This window comes from Ambystoma mexicanum, chromosome 2q (genome assembly GCF_040938575.1).
Source record: "Ambystoma mexicanum isolate Mex_15411 chromosome 2q, UKY_AmexF1_1, whole genome shotgun sequence".
Classification (NCBI taxonomy): domain Eukaryota; kingdom Metazoa; phylum Chordata; class Amphibia; order Caudata; family Ambystomatidae; genus Ambystoma; species Ambystoma mexicanum.
In genome coordinates, this window is record NC_090924.1 from 768,369,453 (window position 1) to 768,390,238 (window position 20,786).

Sequence of the window (20,786 nt, forward strand, 5' to 3'; positions counted from 1 at the left end):
CTTGCCCAGAGAGTAGAATTGAATTTCAAGATTAAATTCGAAAGATTATTCAGGCCCACATTCCTTTAATTGTTTGAGAGTTTGATAAGTCAAGAAATAGTCTCAACTGTATTATCTAAAGACCAATTTATTAATTCAGTGCTACCGCCAGCTAAACCATTCCCAAGTCCTTCATAGAGATTGTTAAAGTGATCTGTCCATGTTGGTTCGTTAATGGGATTTATAGTCCTTACTATTTGATTGGATTCCAGATTATTCAATAACTCCCAAAAATAAGCTGGATTGTTGTTTTTACAGCATGAAGCATAATTTCACCATCCTTCTGATACAGCAAACATCTATACGATAATAGCCAGTTTTTAAAATGTTGTTTGAGCCATTTAATTTTCAGTGGTATTTCTGAGATGTCCCCTTCCCCATTTGTAATTCGTCTTATTTCTTTGCGCAGCAACGCCTTTCGATTGTGTATCATATTATCAGTCCTGCGTAGATGACTTTGCTTTATAGTGGAAGATGTTATTATCTTATGCCCTAACATTGCCATGGTAACCTTCAAACATGGCATAAAGTTGGTAACTGAATATCTTTTTATCTTAAATTCCAATTTGGATGATTCAAAGTCATGCAACCCAGTTGTCATAAATTTATCAGTTTTGCGTTGGGTCCATTTCAGTCTATTAACACTTGTATTAACACTAAGACCCGACTCAAAGAAATCCATGTTATCACTAGATATGCTGCACTGGAAATATATTGAAAGCATCAAATGATCGCTGTAAGGGGAGTCTCTCAATTCAAATTTTTCCATTCTCTTACTCAATTGGCAAGATAAGAAAACATAATCTATTGTAGATGATGTTCCCCTTGCTTTCCAAGTTGGTTGACCATTCCCCAGTAACTCCAAACCCCATATGATTGCAAAGGTTAACTATAGGGCCCCTCGTAATTTGGAATTGCCTCTCTTTGATGCATAAGTATCTGGATCTGACTTCAGTTCATCAATCTGCACTAAATCAAGATTGCAGTCCGAGTTTAGATCACCTGCAACCACTATTTGACCTCCCTTGGTTTTATACAACCACTGATCTATAAGTTCACCCAATTAAGAGAGATCCTTCACTAACTGCACATCAGGATGATCCATCGGATTCCAGTAAATATTAGCTATCATTATGTGTAGTAAATCAACTGGTTCATTTAACTTGAATGTGCCTATTAGCATGCTACTGGATATTTTCCATTCTTCCCTTTTTCGCGATTGATCTCGCTTGGTGGTATCCTGTCAATAGCCCACCTTTGGGCCGACCACTACACCCTCCAGTTGCATGCATACTAATGGTGTCAAAACCATCCCACGATAGATCTCCTCTCGCCCGTGTTTCTTGAAGGAGGATAAAATCAAAACATGATAACTCTTTAACTAAGTTTGCACATTTAACCAGTTGGGAATGGCCTGGAAAATTCCAACTACATAGTCTCACCATCTCTGTTTCTCTAAAGTGGCTTACCCAGTAATTTTAGCTGGTCAATAGAATATCGTAGAGACACAGCTAACCATCTCCAATCTTGTATGTCTGTTCCACTTTTTCAATCTGATAACCAGTTTTAGCGGGTTGAGATTCCTCTGAACCCTCCCTAGCATAGGTCGATCTTCTTTCATTTGATGTCGCTGGTGACATATAGTTGGTAATATCAAAGCCTCTCTTCTGCAAGGCCGCCCCTTCTTTTAGCAGTGGTGCCCTTACTAGAGGTTAATGGGAGTATGTGGGAGTGTTCCTTGTGGCCTGGATCCCTGCTGCTGCTTTAGAGTGTGCTGGAGCATTAGGATTTCCTTTGTTTCTATTGAATCGAGGAACGAACGTTTATAATCCCACTTCCAGACGTGGAGCATCGCGGAGTGTGTGGGAGTGTTCCTTGTGGCCTGAATCCCTGCTGTTGCTGCTGCTTTACCATGTGCTGGAGCACTAAGATTTCTTTTGTTTCTATTGGATCAAGGAACAAACGTTTATAATCCCACCTCCGACGCAGAACATCATGGCGTGTGTGAGAGTGTTTCTTGTGCTACCTGTGGGCACTTGGGAACGCGACCGAATTCATGATGGACTCAACACGAAGTCAATTTGTGGCTATGCGTCCTGATCGAGTAGGTAATCTACCACCGCAAACACAGGCGCAGCTCCGCCTAAGAAGAAGTCAATCGGAGTCAGCGGGCGCGTGTGATAATAAAGTACGTTTCTTGAGCGAAGGAACAATTGCTGCAATGACTGTCTCATCTTGGGAGACTAAAAAAGCTTTATCTCATGGGTGCACGCGTGGGTGTACTTCTGCTGGATTGAGTGCAAGTGCAAGTTCGATGAGATGCTGTGCGATTGGAACAACGACAGCAACAGCGGTGGGATCAGGCACCAGCAGCGTAAGGAAGTGCGAGAAGTGCGAGATTGCTGATAGCGACCGAGGGTCTGCCAAGAAGAATGAACGTGTGCCTTGTGCCTGTAGCGTTGTTGATTGTTATAAGATTGCAGCGTTTTTAAAAATCCAGATGAGAGAAAAAAAGCCCGAAAACAAAGACATTATATCGGATGTTATATTGGATCATGATGTTAACAAAAAGCATTACGAAACTCAATGAACCCGAGGCAATGCGAATGTAACAAAAATGCTATAGACCTTACTGTATGACCATCTGGAGTGAATGAATTGGAGTCGCCTCTTTGTGTTGTACCCTCATTGAGAGTGTTAGCATGGCGTATAGTTGATTGCTTGAAAATAAGTTGCAACAAGAACAGATATTTGTTGCCTCCAGATAATGGCGTGCTTTTTAATGATCACGAAGAGCAGAGTATGAATAAAACAATTACTCTGAAACAGAATGGTGATTGGCCCGAAATTCAAAATGAGGTCTTTTAAGATCCTGTTGGAGAACGGCTTATGAATCAAGGGTCACAAACTGGCAAATTGCAACAAGGGCAGGAGCTAGCCCCTAGAAATGAGAGACGTGACTCATTGGCAGTTGCTGATCAGCTGATCAAAGATTTGATGAACATTAATGCAAAATTTATAGGAAATCGTCTAAAGCTGGAGAAAGTAAATGAAGTAAATGAAAGACGAAAGAAATTAACAGAAGAAAACTCTATTGGGAATAGCTATATTGTCAATAAAGATAATACAGAGAAAACGATTGGAACCCAGAAAGAAAACTGGTAAAAGGGACAACGGGAAAGCTCCAACAATCGTGCCGGCCACTGAAGCGAAGAAGAATGGATTCAAGCCCGAGGCTGGTGGTTACATGCTCTCAAAAGAGAAATGGCCCGACTTTGGTTGAAAGGCAAAAACATGGTGCTAGTTATCTGAGCTCCATAGGAAAGAGAAACTCACCGTGGATGTTCCAAGCAAGAGACACTTCTGCCTCGGATGATGAATCATCTTCTGACTCCTCTTTCGTTGAAAGAGATTTTGCAAAAGTAAGAAAAGCAGTATCTGCGTCACATAAAAATGTTAAATCGATTCCCATGATGGATCGAGCTGATAGTCACATGATGGTAGAACATTTTATGAACGAATTGATGCCTAACATAATCTCTGCATTAACTATTACAGTTGCTCCGCTGATTAAATTGTATGATCATCTAAATGAAACCCGTAAAGACCAAAATACTTTCACAGCATTGGTAAATTCCAAAATGATAAACATGGAAAGGATGTTAAGAGAAATGGAGCTACAAGTAGAGAATAATGTTAAGAAATACCAGCTACTAAATACCATCTTGAGTGACCAAATAAAAAATGCAGATGACAAACGGCTACTCGCTGAAGTGGCTAGAGAAGCCTTAAACATTCCAAAGAGTCAACATGTCATCTGTAAAGGTGGTGAAGAAGTCCAGGCAAAAGCAATGCGAGGAGCAATTAAACCAAAGCTGAATGATTATCGTACATCAAAAAATGACCAAAAGTGCAACCAACAAAGAACTGATAACAGGATGAAATGGAGAACAACGCAGCCAATGGAAACTCAAGAATCACCTAAATTGTCGGAGAGCTTAAAGAAACTAATTAAAATTACACTTGAGCGCAAAGAGAAAGAGAACTTGATTAAGTACAATACTGCCGCTACAGATGAGGAACTCGAAAAAAGGAGCTGGGTAGCAAGTTCACTGAACATTCGGCATGAGAGTTAATGCCAAGAACACCAGAAGAAAAACAGATTGCAGATGTGGTCTTGGAACACCCGTGGATTTACCCATCTGTTTGGCAAAGTCTCAACATACCTGACAGACCTAGATATCCTTTGCCTGCAGGAAACCTGGCTCCAACATTTACCTAGTGTACCTGGATACGAAATTGCTCTGAATCCCGCCATTAAAAAATCCAAAGGCCGGCCCATGGTGGGTTTAATACCAATGGTGAACACTAAAAAAGATCTGGGCATAATACATTCTTCGAACCCCTCGCCCTATTTACAACTAACGAGCATCGAAGTTAAAGAAAGGTTAATTCACAATAATCAGGTCATACACATAATATATGTATATTGGCAGCATAAGGCCATGGATGATTTAGAGTTTCTTGATCTGATATCTGAATTGATTGACTCCATTAGAGGTATGGAAGAAAACGTGAATATAATACTCTGTGGGGATCTTAACTTAGAATGTATTCGATCTGAAGATAAAAATGGTAAAGAAAAAAGTAAAGATGCTTGTAATATGTTAAGGACCAAGGATGAGGAAATGGAGGTGTGAGAAATGTCTCTCTATATTGAACGGAAACACAGATGGTGACATCCCCCCAAAACCAACTTGGGAACGGGGGCAAAGTACCTCAATATTAGATTGTTTCTATGCCTCGGAACAAATCGCCCCAAAAAGTATCTAAACTGAATGTATTGCGATGGAGCAAAGGGATCACAATTTAGTCCGTATTGATATTGATGGTTTCCAATGTTCTGTCAAGGAGAAGTGGAACCATTTAGTAAATGTAGGGCCTGGGAGGAATAGGCTTAGAATGGACGGAAAGACAATTGAACATATAACAAATCATCTTATGTACAATGAAAACACAGATGGAATGGATTCAATTGAATATCCTGTACTTCTAGAGCAATATACTCAGCATCAAGTTGGGGTAAATAAAGCTGGTTTTAAACATCAACATATCTATGATCCAATGCTGGTCAACAAGAAACGTGAGTTAAGAAAATGTATAAGAGCAATTAAAACTAATCGAAATATTGATTGAGTTGTGGAAAGTAAAACAGCCAAGGCAGATTACAAAAGCTGCCTACGTTCATATAAAAACATCATGCTACCGAAAGATGCAGAAGAGATGCTGAAGGTCTTGACAAATAAGAACATCCAAAGGTTTTGGGCAATTATAAACAATATAGGGGCGGTTCAATCTTGTATGGTGACTGAAGAGCAATGGATTACTCACTATACAGAACTGTTTAAGAAGCAAGGCAAAATTGAACATCAGCCTTAAGAAGCATTGGAAGCAAGGGATTTGGAAATCACCAAACAAGACATTTTAGAAAACATCACTAAACTCACTGCTTCTACAGCCCTGGGCCCTGATGGCCTCACAAATGCTCTTCTTAAACAATATCCTGAGGAATGGGCAGAATTTTGTATTAATCTGTTTAAAAACATAATAAAAGAGAAAAGGATCCTAAAATCTTAGAAAACGGCTCTAATCGTATCAATTTTATAAAAAGGTAGTCGATCAGAACCAAAAAAGTTCAGCCCAATAGCATTGTTGGATGTAGTTGGCAAGATATTTGCAACACAACTACTAAACCGCCTAACATCATGGATTAAGGATGCCGAAATTGGGGACATTCGGCAGACCGGGTTTGGGAAAGGGGTTATTTGTGCTCTTAATCTGCTCTTGATTAATTTACTAAAAATGGAGGCGATAAAGAGAACAACAAAGATATATTTAGCCTTCGTTGATGTACCACACACTTTTGACAGCATGGATCGTGGGCTGATTTGGGACAAGCTGGCAGCAAGGAAATGTGCCGCCAATCTGATAAAAGTTATTCAAGAGTTATATACTGACACTGAAATTCAAATAAGATTGAACCAAAAGGGCTCCCTGTCAAGAACTATAAAAACTTCAAGAGGTGTTAAACACCTTGGGTGCTATCTTGTTCAACTTTTTCATCTCAGATGTTGGCCCAGAAAGATGAAGTAAGATCCTTTTCTTCTAAAATAAATGGGAACCACCTGAGTGACATTCTTTATGCAGACAATATCGCCTTGCTACTTGTAATGACAGTTTGCTTACAGCGTAAACTGTCAGCGTTAAATATGTATACTGAAAGAAACGGTTTGGTAATAAATACATCTAAAATCGAGATTCTTGTTATACAGAACCTTGTATCCCATGTATGTAAAAAAAGTACATTTGAATGGCGATTTGGGAAAGATGCAATAAAACGTTCAAATCAGATTCAATATCTGGGGGTGACGATCAGCTCACATATAGCTGATGACCCGATGGTTCAAAAAAGATAAAAGAAATGTAAGCTTCTTGCCGCACAAGGCGCTATAATAAACAAAAAGTTGGGAACGTTTTCATTAAAACCTACACTTGAATTTTACAAAACTAAAGTGATACCATTGTTAACATTTGGATGTGAAGCAATGCTAGGATGTGATCATTCAACTTGGTCATGGTGTGAAAACACGTATTGGAACAAAATTCTGTACCTCCCAAGGGGAACTCCAAATGCTTGCATGCGAAACGAGCTAGGATTGAACTCGATCAATGTGAGGGTAATGTGGAACACTTAGTACTATATCAGAAGGTCTGTGGTGCAGATGACTTGGCGCAGTTCAGGATCCTGTATGACTCAGTAAGAGAAAAACCAGATTCAATCACCATTGAATGGAAGAAAAGGTGTGAAAAATGTTGCACCTATCAAATGAGAACACTGAAAGTTTGCTTCAAAAGCTGAACAAAGTGAGGAAAAAATTACTTGAACAAGATTGGTTTGAAACTGTGGAGCAAAGGGGAAGGCATAGCTGTATGAGCTCAGCTCCTCCTGAATCAAGAGCTAGAAATACCTTACCTAGGTATTTGGAGCAATTCCCTTGCAAGAGCAAAGGAAGGGTATTTTTGAAGTTTTGCTAAGAAAGCAAGTAACATTGGGTGATGATAAGTGTAAATTCTGCGGAACAATTAATTAAACTTTAAAACATCTTGTTCTATATTGTAATAAATTAAGAGAATTGAGATCTGCTTACTTGGGGAAGATGGCAGTTGAAAGATCGCACCTAAATGTGGAAGATTGGTGGAGTGTAATGAGCGAAGGAAAGGCTAAAAAGCTAACATTCGCATTCATATTTTTCCTTGAACAACTTGAAGTGAGAATGGACGCAAAAATTGAAGAAGCTGATGTTAATATCTGCAAAGAAAGGATTGAAAGCCATTGAAACCGATTGCTAAATTTCCAAACTCTTACACCGTGGGATATTTATCCTAATTTTTAGAATTGTTTGTTTTACCATAGGTTATGCAAAGGAAAATCACTTCTTTTTTCTTTTTTCTTTCAATGGAATTGATATGTTTTGTTCTATATTTTAAAGTTTGTAATGAACTAAATTATTTTTTTTTTAAAAAAGAGGTGAGGGTATCACTAAGCGAACATAGTCAAATCTTTGATTATGTATAAAGTCTACCAGCATAATATCAGCTGACATTATTAAACTGCGTTCCGGGACCTCAGCGAATAGGGACCAGATATAAAATCTATTCAATGACCGAGGCCCGCCATCTTCAAATCGATAACTCATAATCAAACTAGGGTATTCTGGCAATATGGGTTTACTCAAGTCCATTTCAACCTTTGATCTAACTCTACTATCAACTTATTTGTGCTGATTATTGACCAATCTTGGGTTACTCTTACCCTTTTTTTCTTCTAACATATTTGCAATTAAACGTTTCACAGCTTCTTCGTCGAGAATTGGATTGCTTGCACTGTTAATAGCTAATTTCCTCCAATCTTTCCAGACGTCATCGTCTTTTCTATTGACATTGATGACTTGTGACTCCATAGGTAATTGGATGACCATATTGGTCATAGTTTGTGCGTTGATCTTTGAAACATGTTCTTTGGACTGGTGTCCTAGTCCGACATTTACAGATTCAGTAATAGTTCTTCTTCCGGATGAAACTAAACCCTCTGCTACCACAACTGGCTGCTGATCAGAGACACATACTTGTATTGCATCCTTCACCAGTACTTTATCCGAGGACCAATTGTTAATATTAGTTGATACGGCTGTAACAGTCCTAGACAGTGCAGTTGGGTTTTTAAAGATCTCAAAAAAATCGTTAATGTTGTATTTGATCGATTTTAGTTGCACCCCCAATCGTGCAGAATCTTTTTTGTTTTTCATAGCATCCGATAGGTTATTTTCCCCCTCTTGATATTCGCTTTGGGTAAATTGATCTATAATCATATGTTTGGCACCAGCGATATACATGGGAGTGTCTTTGACTGGTAAAGGTTTAACTAACTCAACAACAGATTGTTTCTAGGTTACTTCCTCCTGAAAGGCATCTTCGATCGTATGTCTGAGCCCTTTATCTCTTAACATTTTTTGAGAGGACTTGTTCAAAGTTTTTAACTCACTCGCTTTATTTTTGTTTCATATTTTTTCTTGTTTCTTGGTTAATTTAACTTTGAATGGCAAGTCCTCAACATGATCGATTGCCTGGGATTCAGTGACTAGCACTACAACATGGCTTTCAGGATCTGGCACTCTATCCTTAATTGCTTCCCTAGAATTACATAAGTTGTGATCACCTTTATTACCATCATCTTCTGACATTGAATCAGTGATATCAATAACATCAAGCACAGCCAGGCCAGAGTCACTACTTCTTTTGGTATCACAATCTTTACTTAAGTGAGTGCCATTGCTCTTATGTATATCTTTTAGCATAGTAGAGACACAACCTGTCATATCCTCATTGAGTTTGTCCGGTAGCAAACCAATCATTCTGAAAATACCATGCAAAAGTTCAGTCTGTTTGCGGAGGTCTTGTAAAATTAGACCGTTATGCAGCCCTAACAAAGAGGATAACTCTGAAATATTGCCATTAATGCAGCAATCATCTTCGGTTTTGTCAGTATGTGTAGACATACCTAACAAGGATATATCACCATCTTGAAAGATAACTGGAGTACCAATAAATTATCTATTGGGGCTGTTTTCATAATTTAGATTAGCTCCCTTTTCCATAAATTTGCGATTGAGTTCAACTGTCCCCCCCTTTTCCCGATCTTCAACAAATAGCGACAGAGAACAACCTTCATTAACAGATTCGTTACCGATCTTCTTGTTCATTTTAAGATCGTTGGAACATAACAATGCACAGTCCAATAGTTCTTCCTCGTTTTCACAAGCTTCCGGCAAAGGTATTGCCGCTGCTCAGGCCAAACTTGCTTCACGCGTATTCATAGCCGCAAACATTTCGAGGACTGTATCCTTTTTGCTCAATGTAGATTTTTTCTTCATTCCCATACAAACTTCACCTGACACACACTGTGTTATCCCGCAATACCTTGTCTCAGAGGCAAGTTACAATCCAGTGCACTGTGATAGTAAGCAATTAGGGGGGTCACAGCCGTATAATGTGTTCACATTCAATTAGGACCAAAACGTGACTGTGCCAATTACGCAGTACTTAAATATTATCTAAATTTCATATGTATTGGAATCAAATACTGTAAAGATTCAGCGTAATTCACCCGATAACTTTGCTGATAATGACAAGACAGTAGGTAAGTAACCTCTAAACCAAAGTTAATGAGTACATTAATAAACGTGTGCGCTCCCAATCAACCTTAGAGGGTTAATATATGACGCACATGTGTGGCCTCTAAAGCACAGTGAAACTTACCCAAAAGTTTAAAGGCTCAGCACTAAACTCGAAAGAAAGCGATGCTAATCAAGCGAGCATACGAAATCGGTCATTGACAACATGTAGCGCCGACCAACAGAGCAACACCGTATGCAACGTAAAATAATTTGAGACTCCTATCGCCGCTCACTGCTGCACACCCGAACAGTCAAACAGCCTACTTAAGGCTTACTTCAGGTACGCGCACACGTGCTCTATACAGGAGTAGTTGTAGGCTTGCTGGGTAGTAAAAGGGCATGGCCAGGAAACACGAAGAAACACTGTAAGATTGAAAAGGGAGACAGGGTAAGGCATGAGGAATAAGAATACCAAAGTCCTTGCATCAAAGTCCGAACGATCAATGATCCAATAAAGTCCAATGTATACTTGAAGTTGAATCACAGCTACCTTGCAGCGTTTCAACACAGCATGAACTTCTCCTTACAGACGGCAGCACTCACGAGTTGCCCAGCATTTCCGTAGTGTTCCACAGCCAAACAGCCTACTTAGGGATTACTTTGGGTGCGCACATGGGTGCGCTATACAGGAGTAGTTATAGGCTTTCTGGGTAGTAAAGGAGCGGGGCCAGGAAACACAAAGAAACACTTGCAGCGTTTTAAGACATCATGAACTTCTCCTTAGAGACAGCAGGACCCACGAGTTGGCCAGCGTTCCGCACCATTCCACAGCCAAACAGCCTACTTAGGGCTTACTTTGGGTGCGGATATGCAATATTGCCCAACCATGGGACATTGCAGCCAGTGTATAACCAAAGCGCTTCCATGTGTCAATTTTTCGAAATTCATTCGTAATTTCAAACGCACAGCGGTAAATTGCATTCGCTGTTCCTATAGAGGCCCCACCTGCTGTGAGTGTTTTATGGCGAAACCACTTGCTACAGACTCAGGGTATAGCCAATAGATGTGATATTTGGCAGAACCACTAGTGATACCACTAGCTAAGAGCTCAACACATTCCCAAATGCATGATCTGTCAATACATTTGACGTGCTAGCATAATGAATGTTGTCCCAGACCGTGGACGGAGTTGCTGTTTATGTACAATGTCTTCACCTGTGATTACATGATAGCTAATTAGTATCCATTCTGCATGCCACATAAGGTATTTCATGTTCTTAACAATGCGCACTGAGACACAGTAATTTCATTAAAGCTAAATCATTCCACTGGATTTCTTCATTCAGATCGTTTTTCACAATGTCTAAACAGAAGATCCAGTGCTGTTCCCTTTTTAGCAGGAGGTTATGGTAATTGCCCCCTCTGCATGGCGGCACAATTTATTCAAGAATTGTCCATTTAAATTGCTTGGCTGTCTGTCCCAATGGTTTAAAATAGCTACCATAGGTGCAGCTATTTTCATCGTTCTGATACACGACATGTGCTCAATCAGCCTCTTTATATTGGTCGTGATGTCATCCCCACATATTTGAAGTTGCAAGGACATACAATCAAATAGATTGCAATTGGTTAACTTTCTTTGCATTAGAACCCCAAATGGTATTGGGATGTTGTTCATCGGGCAACTCTTTTAAGGTATTGACCAATTGGTCTAGGGTATTCTGCCTCCATTTTATTGCGAAGGATGGCTGGGCTAACACATTTTTGCCGGTGATGAGGACAGGCCAAAGTTTTTTAATCTCCCTTTTGAGATTGTTGAACATAGGTGAGTAACTGAGCACTGCTGTGATGTTCTCGAGTGATTTTTTCTTTGCATTTTGTCGCAATGGAATGTCCCGCGGGATATTCCTCGGTCGTTTGCATGTGCTATTTATGATTCGCTTAGGGTAGCTTCTACACAAAAGTTGTTCCTTTAGACCAGATGCCTGCATGTAGAAAACCGAGATATTCGTACATGTCCATCTATCCCTTAAAAATTGCCCAAACGGTAAGTTATCTCGCCAGACATGTTGGTGATAGCTGGTATATGTCTACAGGGCATTGCGGTCAGTGTTAATTTTATAGACTTTCGAGGTCAAAACTCCATAATGTACCATGAGGTGGAGGTCCAAGACGTGTGTCTCTTTCTTACTTGAGTCCATTGTGAATTTCAAATATGGTCTGCAGCCATTTATCCAGAGATGGAAGGATTCCAGATCTCCACTGGTGCCTTCGAAAATCAGGAGAATTTCGTCAATATACCTCTGCCATTTATTTAATCTGATTACAATATGGATTATTGGGGGGTACCTCAATGAATATCTAACAGGAAGGTCTGTATCCCCACATGAGGTGCATTTGTAAACAAATCTCCCTGAGTGGTTTATATATCTTAGCAGAGTGGTCCAGTCTTTTATAAGCAGAAGCAAAGTCAAGTGTCATACGTTTGTGAAAATCCACATGACTCGGTTATGTGTTTTGTGATATGTACTAGCCATCATCGAGTCAGATCAGTTTTCTGAATCTTCTCTACACTGTATTGAAAAAACTATTTGTGTGCATACAAATTGTGTTGCATGTAATTATCAACACCTATGGTACATTGAAACAACGACCAGTTAGTGTATGAGCCTTTCGTGGGCATGCAATTTACCAACAAAAATCTAATTATGTTACATTTTCTGATACACAGTAAAGAGACTATTTTAAATAATAATAGCACAACGAGATTGAATATATTTGAAAGAAACGTGGAAAGTACTCTGCTCCGGAAATGAACCTTTTCATGCGCCTGACATTAAGAAATGGACCACCTACAGTAACAAATAATGCTGGTCATTAAACAGCACAGATCCCTACTCCATTATCATAAACATCAGACTACAGTAGCTGATAATGAGTTGTATCTTTGCTTATAATGAGCCTAGAGCTTATCATATTTTGGGAGGGAATTTCAACCATTGGTGGGCAATATTTTGTTCTATGATGGGATTGCAGGTAGTAATTTACCACTGTACAGTATCTTCCTGTCTGTAATGGGAGAAATGCTGCCGCCAATGGTAAATGTGAGTTATTGCTGCATTATTATTAACAGCCACTGACATGATAGCTAGGAAGAACTTCTAACCATAACGTTCCACTAATAAACATTTTATTTATTTACATCCCTAGTAACACAAATATCAACACTCATAGCTGTGGTAGCACCTTTGATAATTTAAACGGCTGTACTTGCCGACTCCCTAATTAGTAAAATGTAAGTGACCTTGATGCCACATGTTGTAATCCCTCAGCATGTAATATATATTTTCACACTTCTGTGGTTGACAAAAACAATTCCAATGCGGTTTGAACAGTAAAATTTGGATAGGGGACGTAGCTTGGCATGCAATCACGGTGACCGCAATGAGAGCTCTGTGATGCTGGTGCCGTCCCCTCAATGATAAGCCATCTCCAGTTTCATATGGCGACAGAAAGGGATTGAGGTAGAGAAGTTGTAAGACTGCAGGACTGTCTGCAGCAGTATGTGATCCCTAGGATTTGTTGGTATGGGTCTGATTTGTCAGCCAGTGAGCCAGAAGAAGATGGCAAGGAAGATGGTGCTCTGTGTTGACAACTGAGACAACTGTCCCCAGCACCATCAAATCTTGTACTGGGAAGCAGAGGCATTGGATGGCAATCGATGTGGGGATGTCATAATGAGCTCAGACAAGCATAGTTGAGGACTGCCTATCCACTGCGGGTTTGCTTTTCTGTCATCAGTGGAAGTCAAGGAAAGTGCAGGTCGGGGCTTGAATATCATGTGGGGTGGCAGCAGGCAGGCTCACATGGGTGGCTCCCATAACATGCACAGCTAAGGAAAAGATCTGCACTAATCAGAGCAAAGACCTCATATTCTGCTGCAACTCCCCCTCTACCTGGCTTGGGGATCGGGGCTGACTTTTTGGTGCAACAACACTTTATGAGCTGCAGTGGGCTCTCTGGTGTGGGCACAACCTCTTGCAGAATGGCACAAGGTTGCCACAAAGTAGTTACTTCATTTCCTCACTGTGCAATTTCTCAATTGGAGTGGGAGAAACACAGGGTCATCAGATATGGGCAAACAACCAAAAACCCTGAAGAGTGGTGATGTTATAGCCATGTTGACAGCTGCTGCGAATCCAAAGAAGACATAATGCTTTTAGCCCAAATACATGACCTTCCCTGCCAGAATTTCTCCCGCAAGGCTTGCTCCACCAACCTTGACCCCTAAAACCTTCTAGCTGATGTGAAAAAAGAAATCTAGGGCAGCATAACAGGGTTAGTGCAGAAAATCATATCATTGTACAAACAAATCCTAGAGGTGAGAAAGACAGTAAATGAGTTGGAAAGTTCTTCCTGTGAACACGCCTATGAGCTTTCTGAACTTCTGAACTGAATGGGGGCCTCGGAGTCCTTGGGGAGACACACTGCTCACTATATAGCACGATTTGGAGAATCGCTCCTGGAGGAACAACCTCCATATCAGAGGGGTGCCTGTTAGGGTAAAGGATCAAGGCCTGGAGAAATATTTTCAAGACCTAATTTGGAAAATATTATCAGTGCCCAAGAAAGATCAGATACTTCTAAACTATCAAGTATACTCCTCTTACCAGAAGGATAAGGGCCTGCTTTTGGATGTCCTAACGAGAGAGCAAAATTTCAAACTGAAAGAAAGAACAGTGAAAGCCTCCAGATCACAGAACGATCTCTGCTTCATGGATGTCACTATTGTGATATTTCCATAGTCAAGCTCTGAGATAAGGGAGTCAGATGTCATTGGGGTATTCAATGCTCCCTCCTCTTCTCCTACAAGGGTAAAAGCTGTTCCATCACTTCGCTCAGATACCCTGAGCCATTGATGCATCCAGAGAAACAGAAATCGCCGAAGACCCACCATCAGCAAATCCCAGCTGAAGAAAATGTGGCAAAGCTCCTAGGGGTAGGTCTTGGATTAAAAAATAGTCACACAGAGAAGGATCTTTAGATCAAACTAATCATTCTCCAGTGGTCCAAACAAATAATGCCTCATGATCAGGCATGTAGAAATGGAGCTACTGCATAACCAACTGCCTTGAGCTTCTGATCCTCGGCTCAATTGTCAGATGAGTACTCCCACCTTGGCAGGTGGCCCATCTAATTGGTGTTTCTTTGCTACCCACATCCCAGGGTGATGGAGGACATTTTCCTGAGGGGAGGCTCCCCATTCAGTGCAGAATGAACCTCCATATGGTGAATATTACTCGAAGTATCCATCTATCAATATGTTTTTGCTGCAGATTGGGTTGTCGATCAGTGTCAGGGACCTGTTTTTGTTTATTTTGGTTTATTTTCAACAATTTAATGGCCAATGCTGGGGTGGAGGCGGTGAAGATGTTGGGGTCAGATCCAAAGTTGGGGAATTAGGGGCAAAGATTTTCAGGTTAACAGCATAGTGGGAGTTGAGATAATTTTGAAATGCAATGCCAGGGCAATCGTTCATACAGTAAGACACATACAATGGGCCTCATTACGAGCATGGCAGTTTTTGGATGAAAATTGGCCTGCGAGCCAGAGCTCACTGAGAAGTTCCTGGATTTCTTCTATCCATGTACTGAACCCTGTTGGTTTTGGTTGTAATAAACCGCAGTTTGAACTTGCTGTCCGTCTGGGTCTACGTTCCATGAGTTCTGAGTTCGCCAAACTCCTAGTAGCCCTCGACCCTACCTGGGAGTTGTCCCAACAGGGTACATATATTACCTCTAATATTTCTAGAGGAGCTTTCTTGGCTAAGGAATGGGATGAGAGTATGGAACAAGATGACAAACTCAATCAGGTTTGATTCTCTCTGGTTTGCATCGCCTGGATAAGTTGGAAAAGGAGATGAAGGCTTGCCATGATGTGAGCCAAGAGTTATCCATGGTGGGCAATCAGATCTTAAGGGGTAACAGGTTGATTCCACCAGAGTAAATTAGAATCAAATTGGTTTCCCTTGCCCAGTTGGGGCATCTAGGACAGTCCTATACTATAAGTAAGTCAGCCTCAGTTAATGGTGGACCAAAATGGAGTCGCAAATTGATAAGTGGTAAAAAACTGTGTCATGTATAATGCTAGTGATAAGAGCCAAATGCACTAATGTAGCACCTCTGGCCACCCCTGTAACTGTGCCACCAAGCCATGGGAAAAACTAGGTATTCCTATTGTGGTCCCATGTCACACTTTGTCAGAAGGTAGTATGTATTTTGTGGTGATAATGGATTGCCACACTCGCTGGTTGGGGTTAATCCTTGACAACAGAAAACATGATTCAGTCTTTAGAGGGTTTATTTTACAGGGAAGGCTTATGTTTGATATATGATACAGCATTTGCAACCCGCCAATACACAAGTGTTTCAAGGCGTGATGAGGCAAGGAAGGGGGAACAGAGGGAGGACAGCGACAATGATCTTCCTAGGCCAAGTGAAATTGAGATTGCGCAAGTGCAGGGGAGCATGTGTCAGGAGCATAAGTACAGACAGCAGGTGTCCCAGAGTGCAGGTAGGGGGACTGTAGGGTTACAGTACAGACCCAAGTGCAAGGCTTGCTGGGAGGCAGTGCGGGTGTGAAACTGGGCGGGCAGGGACCTGGGCCCGAAATCAGAGGGTAGCCAGGTGACCAGTGCAGTATCAGACAGGAAATTAGCAGGGGAGAGGAAGAGAGAAGGCAGAAGCAAAGAGGAAGGTCTTGAGGGGCTTCAGGAACCAGAGATGGTTCTCCTCAAGTTTCAGAGTGGCAGGGAGGCTGTTCCAGAGGGAGGCACCTGCCGAAGAGAGAGATCTACCACCAACTCTTTGCCTGGAGAAGCGACTGACCCTGAGGGAGTTGGAGGTGGATACGCGAAGAGCTTGAGTAGGAAGGTATTTACGAAGAGAGAGTTGGAGGCATTGAGGACCCAGGCCCCAGAAGGCCTTGTGGACAATGCAGAGGGTCTTGAACGTAATCCTTGCAGCCACTGGGAGCCAATGCAGGGATTTCAGTGCTGGAGCGATACGATCCCTGGGCTTCAGGCTAAGGACAAGTCTCGCAGACCTGTTCTGGATAAGTTGCAGATGGCGGAGAGTAGAAGCAGGCAGATTTAGAAAGGGGCTGTTGCAGTAGCCCAACCTAGAGAGAACCAGTGCTCTAGAGACAGTGAGATTCTGGGAGAAGGAGAGGAAAGGAAGAATACCTTGGAGGAGGTGCAGTTCGTAGTTTGACTTCTTAGAGACATCAGAGATGTGAGGAGCAAAGGAGAGTGTGGACTTGAAGATGACCCAGAGGTTCTTAGCCTCACAGGTGGGAACAGGAAGAGGGCCAGGGGAGGCCAGCCAGAGAGTGAAAGGAAAGGAGGGTGCAGGTGTGCTGATGAGGAGAATCTCTGTCTTACTGGCATTAAGGCAGAGATCGTTGGCGGTACATCACTCCTGGATAGCAGACAGACAGTCAGAGATGAGAGAAGGAGAAGAGGTGGCAGAGGGGAACCTTAAAACCAGCTGAGTGTCCTCTGCATAGCACTGAAAGTTGGGGCAGAGAGTGGCAATGTGGTGGGTGAGAGGTGCCAGGTATTGATTGAATAGCCAGGGCGAGAGATTAGACCCCTGGGGAACACCACAGGTAGGGAGTGAGATAGCGGAAAGGAAGGACCCAAGTTGGACCTGGGAGGGTCGGTCATAGAGGAACGAGGTCAGCCATGCCAGGGCCTGATCGGCACTACCCGGTGTTATCACTGAGACGATTGAGCAGGATGGCATGTTTGACTGTGTCTAAGGCAGAAGAGAGATTGAGTAAAATGAGGACAGAGTGGAGATTAGAATCAAGGCTAGAGAGCAGGTCTTTTCAGGAGAGCAGTTTCTATGCTTCTGGCTACTCTGAAGCCAGACTGATGGTCATGGAGAGAACCACCAGATTCAGTGTGAAGATGAAGCTGGGAGATGGCCAGCTTTTCCAGGAGTTTGCCCAGTAAAGGAGTGATGGAGATCGGGCGATAGCCGGACAGGAGGGGTCGACTGAGGTTTTCTTGAGAAGAGGGTGCACAAGAGAGTGTGTCAGGGGTGAAGGGAAGGCTCTAGTGGCAAATGAGTGGTTTCAGAAGTCAGCCAGGGCATGTGCAAGGGTGTCAATGTGGTCCTTGATGGTTGTGGAAGAACAGGGAAGAATCTGTTTTGATGAGACTTTCATAGATCGGACTTGTCCAAAAACCTCGTCAGGGGAGAACATAGGAAAGGAAGAGAAAGAGGGAGGAGAGGTGGCCACAGGGGAGGCAGAGGTAGAGGAGAGAGTAGAGGGAGGAAGAGGAGAGGACAAGAGGATGGACAGGATGTCCTCGGTTTTAGAGATGAAATGAGAAGCCAGGCCCGTGCACAGGGCCTGGGAGGGGACAGGAGAGGTAGAGACTGCAGCAAGATTAGCCAGCTTCTCTAGCAATAGAGAGAGAGAGAGCCTGCAGACAAGGCATGTGAAAGAGGAGTAGGCCTGCATAGGAATGAGAGAAGCAGGTATCCACTCCGGGAAGATCAAGCCTACACCCCCTCCAGAACGGTTGGATAGGGGCGGGGAGAGGATCTTGTAGCCATCAGGGAGGAGAGTGTCAAAGTTTGTGGAAGAGCTGGCTGTGAACCATGTCTCGGTGAGACCGAGGACATCGAGATCAAGTTCTTCCAGTGGGTGCCAGATGTCAGAGGAGTGTTTGACAGCTGAGCGAGAGTTGAGAGTGGCAATATGGGGAAGGTTGCCAACATTGAAAAACTTCCAGAAAGGGGTGCAAATCAGAGGTACGCCCTGCAGAGGTGTAGAAGGATCCCGAGGAGGGACAGAAGAGCAAGGAGGAGAGGGCCAGATAGCCAAGGAGAAGCCAGAGAGTGGAGGCAAGTAAGCAGAAGAAGGGAGAGAAGGGACAGCAGGAGAAGAAAGAGAATTGATAAGGGCAGGAAGCGTCTATCAAAGAGGAGAAGGTTGGCCTGAGGGCCTTGGACCAAGACGGTGCTATTCAGGTAAACATTAATGATGACCTTAGAGGAGTGGAAGGGGGCCAGGAGGGAAGAGAAAGGAGAGAGCACAGAGACCATATGAAGAGTCCATAGGTCTGGCGAGGGAACGACAAAGAGGATGTTGGTGAGGGTTTGTCTGGAAGAAGCACTGGTATAGGTGTCAGTGATAGGGAGACCCGGGTTGGAGACCAGGATATCCTTTTTGAACTTCTTCCTACCAGAGTAGTGAGGAGTGAGGAGAGCGGGATAGTCCATAGAGAAGCAGTTTGAAAAGAATATGAGGAACAAAGAGCAGCATAGAGTAGGTGGGGAAGAGGAGAGGAAGAGGAGAGAGGAAGAGGGGTGGAGGAGGAGTGTGGGGGGAGACGCTAGGGAAGGACACAAGGAGGATGATTGTAAGAAATCTAAAGCAGTACACTGTCTGTCTTTGACATCAGTTGCTAACTGTTACTGAAACATCTCTAGAACTCAAATAGTACTACTTGTGCTTTGTTTTCCGTTTTGTTTTTCAATGACTGAATAGGTCAGTTTGCATAGTGCTCTGAAAACTTTGGTCTTGCTCCCACTTGAAAAAATATAGCAATTAATATATTTTTTTAAGTATATGAAAGTTACATTATTTGAGCGAGAAACCAACCGTTTGCCATGCATTCTCTATCTGGTGCTGTACAAGTGAAGATGTTTCAGCCCTATTACTTCAGAATGTATGACTGAAGGAATGAGTAATCCCCGAGCTAAAATTAGGCTCCCTGAGCAATGGTTGTTCATTTCTGTTCGAGCAGCAGCAAGTTAATGTGTGGGTAGGCAGAATACAAATGACACATCCCTATTCACAAAATTCAAGGTCTCAAATTACATCCATTAAACAAAAAAAACAAAAAATGTCCCTTAAATGCCGATCTCCCGCGACTTAGTCATGTATGTCATCTGCCTGATTGCACTTTCTATTACCCTCTTCTTTGGTTGTGCAGCTGTAATCAGTGACCCCTGCAAAGGAAGCTGAGTTCCTCTCCAGAAGTGTTTTATGGGCTCCATGCCCACACAGTCCAATTTATACAATTATGAATTCCTCCACTGCTTTCCATAGTAGTTGTGGAACTTTCCTGTGTTGCCAGGGTAGGGGGAATATGCACACGATCTCTTGTGCAAGGGTTTATGCTATTACGTTTTTTTTTTTACCGAAACCTTGTTTCTTTAAAACCTGCTTGTTTTTTGATTGGGGGGAGACCCCCAAACTCCCCTCTCCTATAATTTTACATTTTGCCCTACCCGCAACCCCTGCTATACCCTTACCCACCATCCTATATATTTTTTGATTCGTTTAAAAAAAAAAAAGATATCCGCTAAAAATCCTATTGAAAAAAAGACTTTTTGATGTAACAACGTTGTCTCTTGTGCACAACAAACTGCAGACGGGGTAACAGTCTCTTTCCATGTTATCACCTATATTTGTCAAGAATTTCTGGACACGTTCAGGATCAAGGGACACGTGTTCTCATTGTTTCTTCTTGGCATGAATACATGAGCAACCCTATTCAGATGCCAGTGTGCCACCTCTGGATATTTGCATCTTGACTTGTTTTCTTTTATACTGTGTTTTTATTGTTGTTTTGTAAAAGTTCCTGAAGTGAACCACGTGGCTTCAAATCACAGGGGCTACACGATGGAAGGGGGAAGTGAAGTATCACCAGGCGACCACTATTGTCCCGTTCCTAATATACAAGGCAGGTTAATTCATGGCGCAAGATTCTGGTGAAAGCATATACAAGAGAAAATCTAACACTCTGAGGTGATACAGTGTATACAATAACAATTACTTAAGGTGCAGTGTCTGTCACAAAGGAGGCATGGTCAAGCAAGCTTGATGAGAGGTGAGAAGCCGAGTCACTTTATCCCTCAAGGGAGGAGGGGCTCAGGGGCCTGGCTGTGAAGTCAAAGTTTCCTCAGTCAGGTGTGTGAGGTGGGGTAGTCT